At 35.8% G+C, this 13238-nt stretch overlaps 1 protein-coding gene and 1 pseudogene across 2 annotated transcripts in view; one reads left to right on the top strand and one right to left on the bottom strand.

The window, feature by feature from the left end:
* Nucleotides 1-4498, bottom strand: part of LOC150002541 (large ribosomal subunit protein uL11m pseudogene) — a 36318-nt pseudogene extending 31820 nt beyond the window's left edge.
* Nucleotides 1-13238, top strand: part of DCC (DCC netrin 1 receptor) — a 1006514-nt gene that overhangs the window by 803375 nt on the left and 189901 nt on the right. The gene's annotated exons all lie outside the window — the stretch shown is intronic.

The following is a 13238-nucleotide window of genomic DNA, read 5'->3' as shown; positions in this document are numbered from 1 at the left end:
GTAACCAAAAACGCCTTGTTTCTTACGAAGGATCTTGGCACTTTCTGTTCCTTCAGCTTGGGACAGCCTTCCTCCAGACCTTCAGATGTCCATCTTCATCGTATCACTGAGGTCTCAGAAAACATAAATACCACTTCCTTAAAGAGACTCGCCCAACCTCCCACTAAAGCAGCTCCTTCTTCACTCACCATCGCTACCAATCTCATTATACAGAACCCCCTCTCTATATCGCAGTTCACTTATCGCGGCCTCACTGTATCGCGGGATTTTTTTAAATATTGTATTTAATTATTTATCATGGATTTTTTGCTGTATCACAGGATTTTGCTGTTGAAGTTACGTAGGTTTAAGAGTGTAGAATATGTTTAAGAACATAAGTAGTGTTTATAAAAGTGTGGAAAAGGTTAATAAGGGAGTGGGAAAGGTTAATAAGGGACTGGGAATGGTTTATAAGTGTGTGGGAAGGGTTTATAAAGCATTAATATATATATAAATACTAAAATAAATGTAAAGTTTCTACTTTGCGGATTTTCACCTATCGTGGCGGGGGGGATGAGGGGGCGCGGATTTTCACCTATGGTGGCGGGGGGGTGTCTAGAATGTAATACCCGTGACCTGTGATAAGGGAGGGAATACTATACTCCTCTGTCCTCTTCAAACAACATGTCAGTAGATGAAATAGCCTTTTGTGTCTATGTGTTTGTCTCTCCATACCAGACTGTACTTCCCTTGAGGCAAGGACTCTGGATAAGCTTTATAGTCCATAGAGGTCAGAATTGGACCAATTGAATAAATGAATGCATATATATCTTCATAGATCGTGGTTTTAACTACAATGCTATTTGTTTTTATATAATTGTGTACATAACCCAAAGTTCTGCAGCAGCACAGGAAGAGGAGCAGTTACTTCTCAATAGGAATTTGAGGCAAGAGGAAGATTAAGAAGGAACTTCAAGGAAGATGTGACATTTACACTGAATTTAAAAATAGAGAAGGATTGGTAAAGAAGAAGAAATGCTCTCCAGGTATAAGAGAATTGTTAACTAAAACCAGGTGAATGAGTGGCAGGTGAGTCAGGGACTCTGGCGTTTGGAGAAGGAAGAGCTAGATTGGGTAGTAATTTGGGTCAAGTTTACAAAGAGCCTTAGATACCAGGCTAAGAGGAGAAAATATTTTTCTTTGGGCAAAGATGTTGCTGCAAGTTGTATATGAGAAGATGAGATAGACCTACTCTTAAGGTTAGTTTAGATTTTCACAAGTGTATTATTCTCAGTGAAAGGAGGGATCAGTTTGAAAAGCACAGTTGGACTCCCATCCCTTTTACAAACAGCTGTGCATGCTGATTTTATTCAGAAACTAGAAGCCTGAAATGGATCACTATTTTATTTTAAAAACAAACTACCTAAGCCTTTGCTAATCAGCGTGCAGTCTCCTGGCCAGCAGCAGCAGCACCAGCATCCTGCAGGATATGGTTAGAAATGTAGTCTCAGGCTTCAGATTCCTTCAACTGGATCCAATTCTACATTTAACAGATTCCCCAAGTGATCCTTTTGCACATTAAAATGTACAGATCATTGGATCCCAGACAATTACATCTTGGGTAGGGTATATGCCAAAGGGCAGAGGGGAACTGTTTCTGCTTTAAGGCTGCAATTCCCAAATCTTGTCCTCCAGCGGTAAAACCCAACTGCATTGAAATTTTCAAATTGTCAATCAATGCAAATAAGGATAATTAGTATTTGATATCTCTAGTGCATTCTCAGGGTAGTGAGGAATACACAGAAAGTAAAGGAGAAATCTCATCTTTGCAGAAGATTGAAATTAGTTGAAAGTATAATTGCCTTCCCATTACTGAAAATAAAACATGCATTCCAGAAACTGTTAGAGAGCAATAGAAGGCCATATTTTGTCAAGGGCTGGATTCTGAGCTTAAGGCTATCACTGCTATGCAAGTCCCAAGAAGGTAAAGATTATTGTACAGTGGAACTAGGGAAGATTTGATATCTCTCTCTCTCTCCCTTCCCCCCCAACACCCTCCCCCACCCCAGCCTCTCACTACAATTACTATAAAATTCTACTGACCTTTGGAAAACTGAGTCAATGACATAATCTCCTCTGGCCCTAAATACTACAATCTGACTAAACACATCACAGAGAAAGAGTTCTCTTCCATTGGCTGTAAATTTTAGTCCTTTCATCCAACCCCTTTTTGTCTGGCTCCCTTTAGGTTATCCTATTACAGTGTAACACGCAAAAATTGGAGCAAAATGCTCTGACCAAAGATTTTGCCATTGTAGTTAAGGGAAAAAAAAAAAAAAAGCCTATTTTGAGAAATTGGTCATGGCAAAGAGAGAGCTACACCCCACCAAATACATCAAGAAGGACTAGTGAAGATAGCCTCCCTATAATTTTCTCTTGGTTTTCTTTCTCAGGCATGTCTGGTGTTTCCAGAGTGAGTAGGGTAGTAAATACTAGAGGGTAATCACTGGTAATATGTGTGGCAAATTTTATGGACTTTAATATTATTTTTAAAAATCAAGCTATAATAGTTTTTCTACCTTTATATCAGCAATGCAAATAAAGATAGTCTTCATGAGTTAAAGCAAGTTTTCTTAAGGATCAGTTATTTTTTTAGGCAATTGAAAAAGCATAACTTCAAAAATATTAAAACTATGACTCCCATATAAATATAAAATGAACATATAGAACATTTTATTCATCTCGTTAATTAATGACAGAACTAGGAAGATGGCAAGGCTGGTATTTATGGGTGCTTTAATAAAGGAATGTTAGAATAAAATTGCTAGGAGGGTTATAAAATTCATTAATGTCCATTGGGATAATAAACTATAAACTGACATTTTCTTCCCAGCTAAACAGAAGTGATTCACGTTTCTACTGGACAGAAAATCTACAAGTTAACCTATAACTTCTCTAAACTAGTGTCTCTTAATCAATAATAAGCAGTAAATTTAATAAAGTATATTCCTCTAGATAATTAAATGACCCTTATATAGGTCTGATGAAGCCCCATGGAAAAATTACATCTACCCTTGTTTCTTATTACCAAGTTTTAAATATTTTTGAACATTACAATTTGTATTTAGACACATCACACATGATAATTCTAATTCACCCTTCATTGTCCTTGCTTTATTTTCATTGGTGGCAATAAACAAAATTTGCTTTCTGAATTCTTTGGAAAATAAGAGCAATACCAAATTACTCTAAATGTTCTCTTTTCTTCAGTGATCTTTCCATGTTAGGACAAGTCTGATGCCAGAGACTTCATAAAATTTTGGAACAGCTAAGATTTTACTGATGTGACTCAAGTAAGAGGTGATTGGATCTGGACCTGAGATGATGGTGCAGATGAAAAGGAAGGATGTGTCTGAGATATACCGAAAATAAAATAAATAGGACCTCATGCCAGCTTGAGTGCAGAGAAGTCTGGGAGAGAGAAGAGCCAAAAGTGATGGTGGAATTACCCTAGGACTAAACATGACTTTTGACACTTTGGTTTTAAGGCACTAATGAGATGTTGAGGTTAAGAGATTGATAAGACAGTGAAAATTTTTATTCTGGGACTTGGGTCAGTATTGGAACCAGGACGATAGCTTTGCTAGGTACCCAGTGATGTGGGAGCTGAAGTCATGGAAACTGGTTTAAAAAGTCATGTAGAGAGAGTATGCAGAGTGATATCGGCCAAGGACCTCAGACCCAACCCCGCTTAATCATTGCCAGGTATTAGAAAAATAGGAAGTAATGAAGAAAGGGCAGTCAGACAAGAGAATTAGGATGCGGCAATCTAAACGCATGCAAACTACTTTGAAAGTATAATCAAAGAAATACAGTACTTTCAACACACAGGCAGAGATTAAATTTAATGTCCACATATTAATATTTCATGCTCCTTTCTAAATTACTAAAATCATTTTTGTAGATATTTCACCGTCTTTCAGGAGGTCTATGAGATTGGGAGAGTGGAAATGAGGCTGACAGGTTTTAGCTTTTTCTTTAAAACAAGAGCCTATTAAGAACTTTTCTGTCTGAGAGATTTAGGAAACAAAGGCAAAAATAAACTTTGAGGGATGCAGATGGCCATTGATTCAACCACCCTCAGTCTTTTGGGGACTTGGGATGCCTCTGCATCTGCTGCACTTAGACTGCATTTGGTCAGCTGGGTCCACTATTTGAATTGGCTATTGAGGGTCCTGGGAGCTCTAGATGTATCTTTATTTTTACCAGAAACATCTTTTTATAGACAACAGCCTGAGCCACTGAAATATTTTACCATAATCAGGGATGGGATTGTAAGCCACTTTTGCCATTGGACCGTAGGGCGCACAGTGGCATGCATTGTCTGCAGAGTAGGGCCCCAGTCAGGCACCTCACTCAGCAGTCTCACAGTGTTCCATTTACTTTCGTCTTCGGGTTGAATGGGGGTGATGCTGCGTTGCTTGTTATTCTGCTCGTTCACCACCTTTGCTTGCCTCATGAGAACGTGACCTGAGTATTCCCCTCTCACGTCAGTTTTACTACTGTTTCAACATTCTCGTAGCTGACTTGACAGCAGATGTAATTTTGACAAAATTAGAAAATATCATGGAATGGGTTTGTCTCCTTCAATTTCTGTCTGAAGTGTTAAAGAATTGTTTCCCATACCCCGGTGCTCTCCAACTTTGCATTCCTGATGATATAACTGAGCAGCAAAAATCAGTGAGCTAGGCTCCTAGTGAAATCTTCCGCTTTCAGCGGACTGCACCTAACTGATCCCTGGATCACCTGGAGAAATAAAGCCCTCCCTCCTCAGAAAGTCTCCTACCCACAGGGCCTCACAGAGCAGAGCTGATGAGCGGCCATGCTGCTGTGTTTGTAGCCAGGGGGACTCCAGGTAGCTCCTGACATTTGTAAAGACACCAGCTCTGATGATACTCCATGTGATAGCAATTTTCTGCTGAGAAGTTCCCATACATGTATCTGGAGAGAAAGAGAATGGCTTATTTCAGGACACTGGCTGCAATATTTTTTGAGAAATAATATTTATTATGGGATTTTTTCCATAGTTATTCTGAATTTTCCTAAATAGTTGGAACTGCGACAGGTATTTTGTTTTGTGCTCCCTTAAAGGAAGATAGGGGATAATATGGGTTTTTCTTAAATGAGTTGGTATTAATAACAAACATCTAAGAATATTCACAGGCATATGACAGGATAAGTAGCATACAGGGTGGGGCAAAAGTAGATTCACATTTGTTCTATGGAAAATACTATAATAAGGAATAAATAAATAATAATAAAAGAATAAACTGCATTTCAAGTACTCTCAATTGTAAACCTACTTTTGCCAAGCCTGTATATACATCACCTAGCATCTGAATAAGAACACAAGCATGCAGCTCTTTAGCATTATGTATAATAAGACATGACTAATTAACTTCATGGCTCTTTCATTCACATACCTGGGACTTTTATGGGCCTAGGATGTGGGAGCATATACTGATCTTATTTTCAAGATAAGACTAGAATTTTCCTTTACATCCTTTATATGGAGAAAGAAAATTTTCTTTCAGGTGAGAATATTTACTTGGTGGTGTAACACTGCCATAGAAAGGTTTTTACGTGATTCTTAGATGTGTGAAATGTGCATTAAACGCATTATACCTGTTATATCCATTCTGTGCATTAACAGACTTTATTGTAAGGAACTGTGTTAACTCCTTAAGGTGACACAGGATTAATATTTTCTGTTTCTGCATTAATGTGACAAAGGTAAAGCAAAATCTTTCTTGTGTTTCCTCCTCTCTGTCTGATCTCTCTCTTCTTCTGTTGTTGTCAAAAGTCCTTCTAGATTAAAAGAAAAAGAAAATCCCTAGTGATGTGACTATCCTTTTTCTTTACCATGATTCCTTTCAATCTCCTTCTGCTGAGAACTCACTTTTTGACTCACCATTTAGCCTGATGCAGCATTTGCAAAAGCGCGCTAAGTGCTTTACCTCTGTTGTTTTCGTTGGCTCCTCACGACACAATGAAGTTGGTGTTTCTTTCATTGTGTGGCTGGGGAAAGTCAGGGACAGAGAGGGTCGGTGACATGCACCCACAGAGTCACAGCTGTTAAGGATTAAAGCTGAGATTCAGATGTAGCCTGTTTTAGGAGCCTGGGAGTTAATCTTCTCATGGCAATGCTGCTTGCCTGTTGAATGAATGAATATATAGCATGGACATCCATCACAGGAGATGCATTCATGTCAGATGCAAACGGCTATTTTTGTTTTCTCCAGGAATTTAGATTTAATATTTTTCTTTGCTAATATTGAATGTACTTAGTAGCCAAGAATCTCATTACTGTTTACATTTCAGAGATTTCTGTGGGTTTTATTGTTGTTATTTGGACCAGTATATTGAGGAAACAAATGTTGATGAAGTTGCTGAAGGTCATTTCATGTTGTAACACCAGATCCTGTTTCTAGTCTCAAACCTTTGAATGTCCATCTGATTGAAAGCCTCTCTGAAGGTTTGAGGTAAGATGAAGGTGCGTGCTCTGAACTTACGGGGAATTCTGCTATTTCCTGTGAAACCCCTTGTTGTATTTCCATTATTGCTAAGCTTCTAGCACTTGTTCATTCCTCTTTGACAGGCATCCTCTGGTATGAATTTTTTTTCTCTCTCAAAGTCAGTATCAGTTAACAGTGTTGGAAAAACAGCAAACCTAATACCTCCAGTTCATAATGTAGCCACTAGGAACTAGATGAAGAATAAAACCATTTTATTCATCTGAACTATATGAAATCACTATTTTTATAGGTCAAAAAAATTGAATATTGACTGATTTGTATGGCTTAATCTGAGATCAACTGTTTTATAATTTGATATTAAATAATCATATGTATTTATATAGAGAAAATATACCAATAAGTAATCTTCTCCTCTTGCAGAAGGGCCTGAAGTACCAGACAAATGCTATAAGTTCCCTTGGAATGAGTTGGATTGTTTTGGGGATAATCAGAATAAACTTCCACAGTTTCATAAGAGACCAGCTTTTTAAATGCTTCCACCATGACATTGTATATGACCATTACTGTGTAATTTAAAAAAAACACATGCAGTTCTTTTTTATTGAATTTATCAGGTGACATTGGTTAATAAAATCATATATGTTTCAAGTGTACAATCCTATAATATATCATCTGTATATTGTATTGTGTGTTCACCACCCAAAGTCAAGTCTCCTTCTGTCACTATTTATTCATTCTGTACCCTCTTCTATAATACTTACCCCACCCCCTTTCTCTTTTGTAATCACCATACTTTTGTCTGTGTCTGTGAGGCTTTTTTGTGCTTAATCTCTTCACCTTTTTCTCCCAGCTCTCAAAGCCCCTCCCCTCTGAGAGCTGTAAGTCTGTTCTCTATATCTATGATATTTTTTTATTTTGTTTCTTTGTTTATTTGTTCTTTAGATTCCACATTAAGTGAAATTCTGTGGTGTTTGTCTTTCTCTGATTATTTTACTTATTTCACTTAGCATAATATTCTCCAGGTCCATTTATGCTATTACAAAAGGTAAGATTACCTTCTTTTTTAGGGCCAAGTAGTATTCCAATGTTTAAGTGTGCACATTGTTTTTATTCATTCATCTACAGATGGGCACCTTGGCTGCTTCCAAATATTGGCTATTATAAATAATACCATAGTGAACATAGAGGTGTATGTATTCTTTCAAATTAGTGTTTTGGGTTTCTTTGGGTATATTCCCAGCTTTGGAGTTGCTGGGTCACAAGACAGTTTCATTTTTAATTTTTCTGAGGAAACTCCATACTGTTTTCCATGATGGCTGCAACAATCTACCTTCCCACTAACAGAGCAAAAGGGTTCCATTTTCCCCACATCCTCTCCAGCACTTGTGGTCTGTTGATTAATTGATGATGGTCACTCTGACAGGTGTGAGGTGGTATCTCATTCTGGTTTTAATTTGCGTTTCCCTGATGATTTGTTGAGCATCTTTTCACATGTCTATTGGCCCTCTGTATATCCTCTTTGGAGAGGGGTCTATTTCGATCCTTTGTCCATTTTTAAATTAAGTTGTTTGGATTTGTGTGTGTGTGTGTGTGTTGAGTTGTATGTTCTTTATAAATTTTTTATATTAGCCCCTTATCAGATGTATCATGGCAAATATGCCCTCCCATTCAGTGAGTTGTCTTTTCATTTTGTTGATGTTTTCCTTTGGTGTGCAAAAACGTCTTAGTTTGCTATAGTCCCATTTGTTTTTTCTTTTGTTTCCCTTGCTCAAGGAGATATGTCAGAAAAAAACATTGTTACAAGAAATGTTTGAGACTTTACTGCCTATATTTTCTTCTAGTACTTCTATGGTTTTGAGTCTTACATTTAAGTCTTTAATCTATTTTGAGTTTATTCTCGTGTGTGTGGTTTAAGAAGGTGCTTTAGTTTCTTTTTCTGCATCTATCTGTCCAATTTTCCCAACACCATTTATTACCCCCTTTGCATATTCTTGCCCCTTTGTCAAATATTACTTGACCGTAAAGCTGTGGCCTTATTTCTGGCTTTCTATTCTGTTACATTGAATTATATGTCTGTTTTTATGCCAGTAGCATGATGTTTTGATTACTCTGGCTATAGAGTATAGTTTGATATCAGGTAGTGTGATACCTTCAATTTTGTTCTTCTTTCTCAAGATTGCTAAGACTGTTTGGGATCTTTTGTGGTTCCATGTAAGTTTGTGGAAAATATGTCCTAGTTCTGTGAAATACTCCATTGGTATTTTGATAGGAATTACATTAAATCTATGCACTTCTTAAATGTAGCTACAAAGCATATATTGTTTGCAAGTAACTTCCAATTATTTGATTACTTAACAGTTTCACTTTACATTCAATCTTATATTTTCTTTTATGATTTTAATAGAAATTTAGATTAACTATATAAGATAAACAGAAAATACTGTATAAACATCTGAGTTTCAGTCTTTCCATCTGTAAATACGTCTTGATCACTAAGTAGTAAATGCAGGGTGTAAAAACTTTGAATCAAACTAAGGCTTGGACAGTATTGCAGAGGAGTGGTATAAGGAAGATCAATGGTAATGCAAAATAATACAATAAAAAATTATTTAAAAAGTGGAATTTGATTAAAGCAAGGACTATTCCCATTTAAAAAACTTATTCATTAGTTCATTCACCAACTTTTTATTGAGTGTATTTTAAATTTTAGTCATTGTTGTTAAAACTGGGAATTCTGTGGCAAGTTCATGAGCTTTAAGTTCTATGGAGCTAAAAACACATTAATCATATAATCAAACAAACAAATGGAAAGTTAGAACTGTGCTAAGCACTATCAGAAAAAGCACATAGCCTATGAAAATATTACATATATTTCCATTTCATTTTCTTGATCTTAAGCAAATAGATAAGGATATAAAATAGTTTTCTGAGTCCTTTTATAAATTTCATACCTAGTTTAATCAGTCATTTGTATGCAATAGTTCACCAGCCTTCACTCCATATCCCCCTAACCTCTTCTAAAAAAAAAAAAAGAAAGACACCTTGTGTAGGCTAGAACTATGTTTGCCCTCTAACTCTCATATATAAGATTCCTTTCTAAAAGGAGCTGGGATGGGGCTCCCATGAATTTTCCCATGGACTTTATTGGAGTCCTTTGCAAATGCTTTAGCCCCTAAATGTACCTTAATTCCTAAATATCCTCAAAGGTAGCACCTGAAGCCATGCAGTAGGACTTAGCTGCTCCATGCACTGCCTCCTTTGCCCAGCCAGCCACATTGTCATCTGCAAACATTTGTGAATACCATGTGTATAGGCCATTGTGCCAGTGATGTATGATAGCATAAAAAAGGGTTGTATTCACCTCTCTTCAGAAGGTACTTCCCACTTAACTGCAAGACCTATTCATACTGTGTTTCTCTACTTTACAACATACGCAGAGTTTCTTTTTACAAAATCTCAGTCAGGAGGTTTTAGTAGATATGTATAATGAGCATGACAGTGAACTGAGAATTTGAAGTCAAGTGATGGGAACATTAGGTTCTTTATACTATTCTAATTTTTTGTAACATCTTTATTTAAATATAATCCACATACCATGTAATTCACCCATTTAAAGTTACACTGCCATCACAATTAATATTATAATATTTAATCAACCCTGAAAGAAATCCTGTACCCTTTAATAATCACCCTTCATTTTCCTTCTCCCCCACCCCTCTATGCATCAGCCATAGGCAATCTCTGACCTACTTTCTCTCTCACTGATTTGCTTATTCTGTATAGTTTCTATAAATGCAGTTTTATACCATTTGGTCTTTTGCGAGTGGCTTCTTTCAAGCAGCATAATGTTTTCAAACTTCATTCATGTTATGGCATATATTATTATTACTTCATTTCTTCTTATGGTCAAATAATATTCCATTGTATGAATATGCCACATTTTGTGTCTCCATTCAGCAGATTCAGATGGTGGGCATTTGGTCTGTTTCCACTTTTTCTTCTATTATGAATAATGCTGCTATAAACATTTGTATATAAGGCATTTTAGTTTAAAGCTGACTTTAAAAAAAATGTGAAACAATTATTTAGGACCCAAGAAGAGTAATCCAAGAACTTTTTTGAAGATGACTATTGACTAGTCTGTCGTATTTGTGAAAAAAGATCAATAAACATAATCATTTCTAAAACATGAATATTTAATAAAGCATATTAGAAACAGGACTCTGTTGTTAGCTATGGTTACCTAGGACCTTCATTCTCATTCCTATTGCTCTGAAGGTCACTAGCTTATTCTGAAGTACTTCCACATCTTCCAGGAAAACAGATTAGTTACATTAAAATGATTATTGGTCAGCTCCTCTCCACATTCTATAATTAAAGAAAAATTCATTAATATTGCTTAAAATAAAAATATTTTAAAATATTGTATTGATTTCCATTTCTATTTTAATAGACTAACTATTCTGAATTTGTTTTTTCTTTATAATCCAGAAGTGCTCAGGTAGATATCATTTTAAGTAATCAGCCATAATGTAATCAGTAATTAAAATTATAGCCAACTACAGGTGCTGTTAATTGTTAATCAATTAGACACATAATGATTGCATATCTAATTGAAATACTGATTGAAGTATTGATAGTTACCCATATTTTTTTTCCAAAAGGAAATCACCTCTTACTGTTCTTAAATTGGAATAACATATTGAGAATGTGTTCCCAAGTACTGTCTGTGTAGATTTTCTGAATGTTTGTGGGAAATGGACCTACTCTTTCTGCATGTGTAAATAACATTGGTACAACTGATCAAAACTGACCTGACTGTTGAATGAATCTGTGCATTTTAATTGGCTTATTTGCATATTCACAAGCAAAATTCTGCAGATGGGTCTGAGTATCTGGATCTGGCCAATTCGGGGCCCATTACAAAAGAACATAACAGTCATTAAACACTGAGAGAATCTTGTTGGGCCAGGAGGCTGCTGTCAGTATCACTGTCAACCTGCTGATCAGCCTTTACAGGGATTAATTAGTTCACATATTTATAGCAATTTGGTGGTTAGAATATCTGCATGACAAAAAAATTTGACATGTATGCCTTTTGAAAAGTGATTGCTGAAATTAATAAGACAGACTAGAGCTTAGAAAGGAAAATTTTGCCTATATCATCATAATTAAAGTGATTTTTTACTTTCTAATCATTGAATCCTATCAGTGAAAGGCAGCTTATCACGAATAAGCAAAGGCTGGGTAACATTATTTGCATTTCATATTTCATCAGATGTTGACCATTTTACCTGAAAGGCATAAACTCTGAATATAAAGTCAGAATTCATTCTTTCAAAAGGAGACCATAGTATGGGATATCTACTTATCTTAATAGATCTAATAAGGCCAAGCTACCAACAGCATTGTAGAATCTATCACTGGGATGGTCCATGCAGTTCAAGGAAAGTGTGTTAGGTTGAAGGTGTCCCTAATACAGCGCCCTGTCAGGAACAGAGCAGCAAGCATTTGGCAAGTTTAATGAATAAATTAATAAGGCATTGCATATAAATAATAGCAATATTTGCTTTGGGCATTAATCCAAAGAGAATAGATCATTAACAATCCAAAAAAGGTTTTAATTATAATTTTAAAAATTAGCAATGTATGTAATTATGTAACCGCTTGATTATTTTTATGTCAATGGTGTCTCAGATGTAAGAAGCATGAAAACCTCTTCAGTCAGCTGCCATAATTCACCTGTTAGATGAAGTAAGAATTTTCAAATAGAGGCTGAGATAAGCAGAAGAAACTTGGGAAATGTCACTTGAAGATCCCTCTTTTTAAGGAAATGAGAATGGGTTTAGGCTGTGTAATACAGAATAGGCACTCTGAAAATTTGAACAAATACCATTTTTATACAAGGTAACAGAAGTAAAAAACTAAAGGGCTACTAATTGATTATGCTGTCTAGTTGTATGGGATGTCATTTATAAAAACATTGTACATGACATTATTTTTAATCCAGGAGCTCCATTGACACCTGGACATTTGTGGTTTGAATGTGAAGTGTAATTAGTAATTTATATTATTGGTCTATCTTCTGACATTAACTGAAGCTTGAAATTGAGAACAATTCCTCTTACTTTATCCTTGAAAGAATATTTCTCAAACCTCCATTTCCAGCAAGAAAGTACTGCAGAATGATTGTGATTCTTGAAGCAGCCAGCTGTTAATATGAGTTATGTGAATCTGACCTATAATCTCACCTGACATTTGGAACTCAAATATTTTCCCTTATTTCTCCAATGCAATTAAAATATTTAGTCTCACTTCGTTTTATGAGACATAAATAGCTATGTAAGTACTCTGTAATTACTGTACGTTGTAACAAATGACCTCATAAATACACTGTAATGTCCCATGTAATTACATGGGAAGTCATGTCTTTGTGATGGCTGCTCTGAGATTGAAAGCCTGCTGGTTTCAGAGATTAATTATTTAGGGCCTAATTTGACAGTTTGCTTGAAGATGTGCCTCTGTTAAATAGCCACTTGTGCATTTTCAAAGGTTTCATAATATGGTTTTATTTCCTTATGTAATATAGATTCAGTTGTATGTGTGTATTCCTGAATATCAGCCCTGTCTAAATTTTAATATACATAAAAGTGAAAAAGAAATTGTTCTGTACAGGATGAAACTCATTTACAATCATGTTTCGAACATAGAAGTTGTTTTTTG

This window comes from Furipterus horrens, unplaced genomic scaffold, assembly GCF_987537825.1.
Source record: "Furipterus horrens unplaced genomic scaffold, mFurHor1.1.pri manual_scaffold_8, whole genome shotgun sequence".
Lineage (NCBI taxonomy): Eukaryota > Metazoa > Chordata > Mammalia > Chiroptera > Furipteridae > Furipterus > Furipterus horrens.
This window is presented reverse-complemented; position numbering and strand designations above follow the sequence as displayed.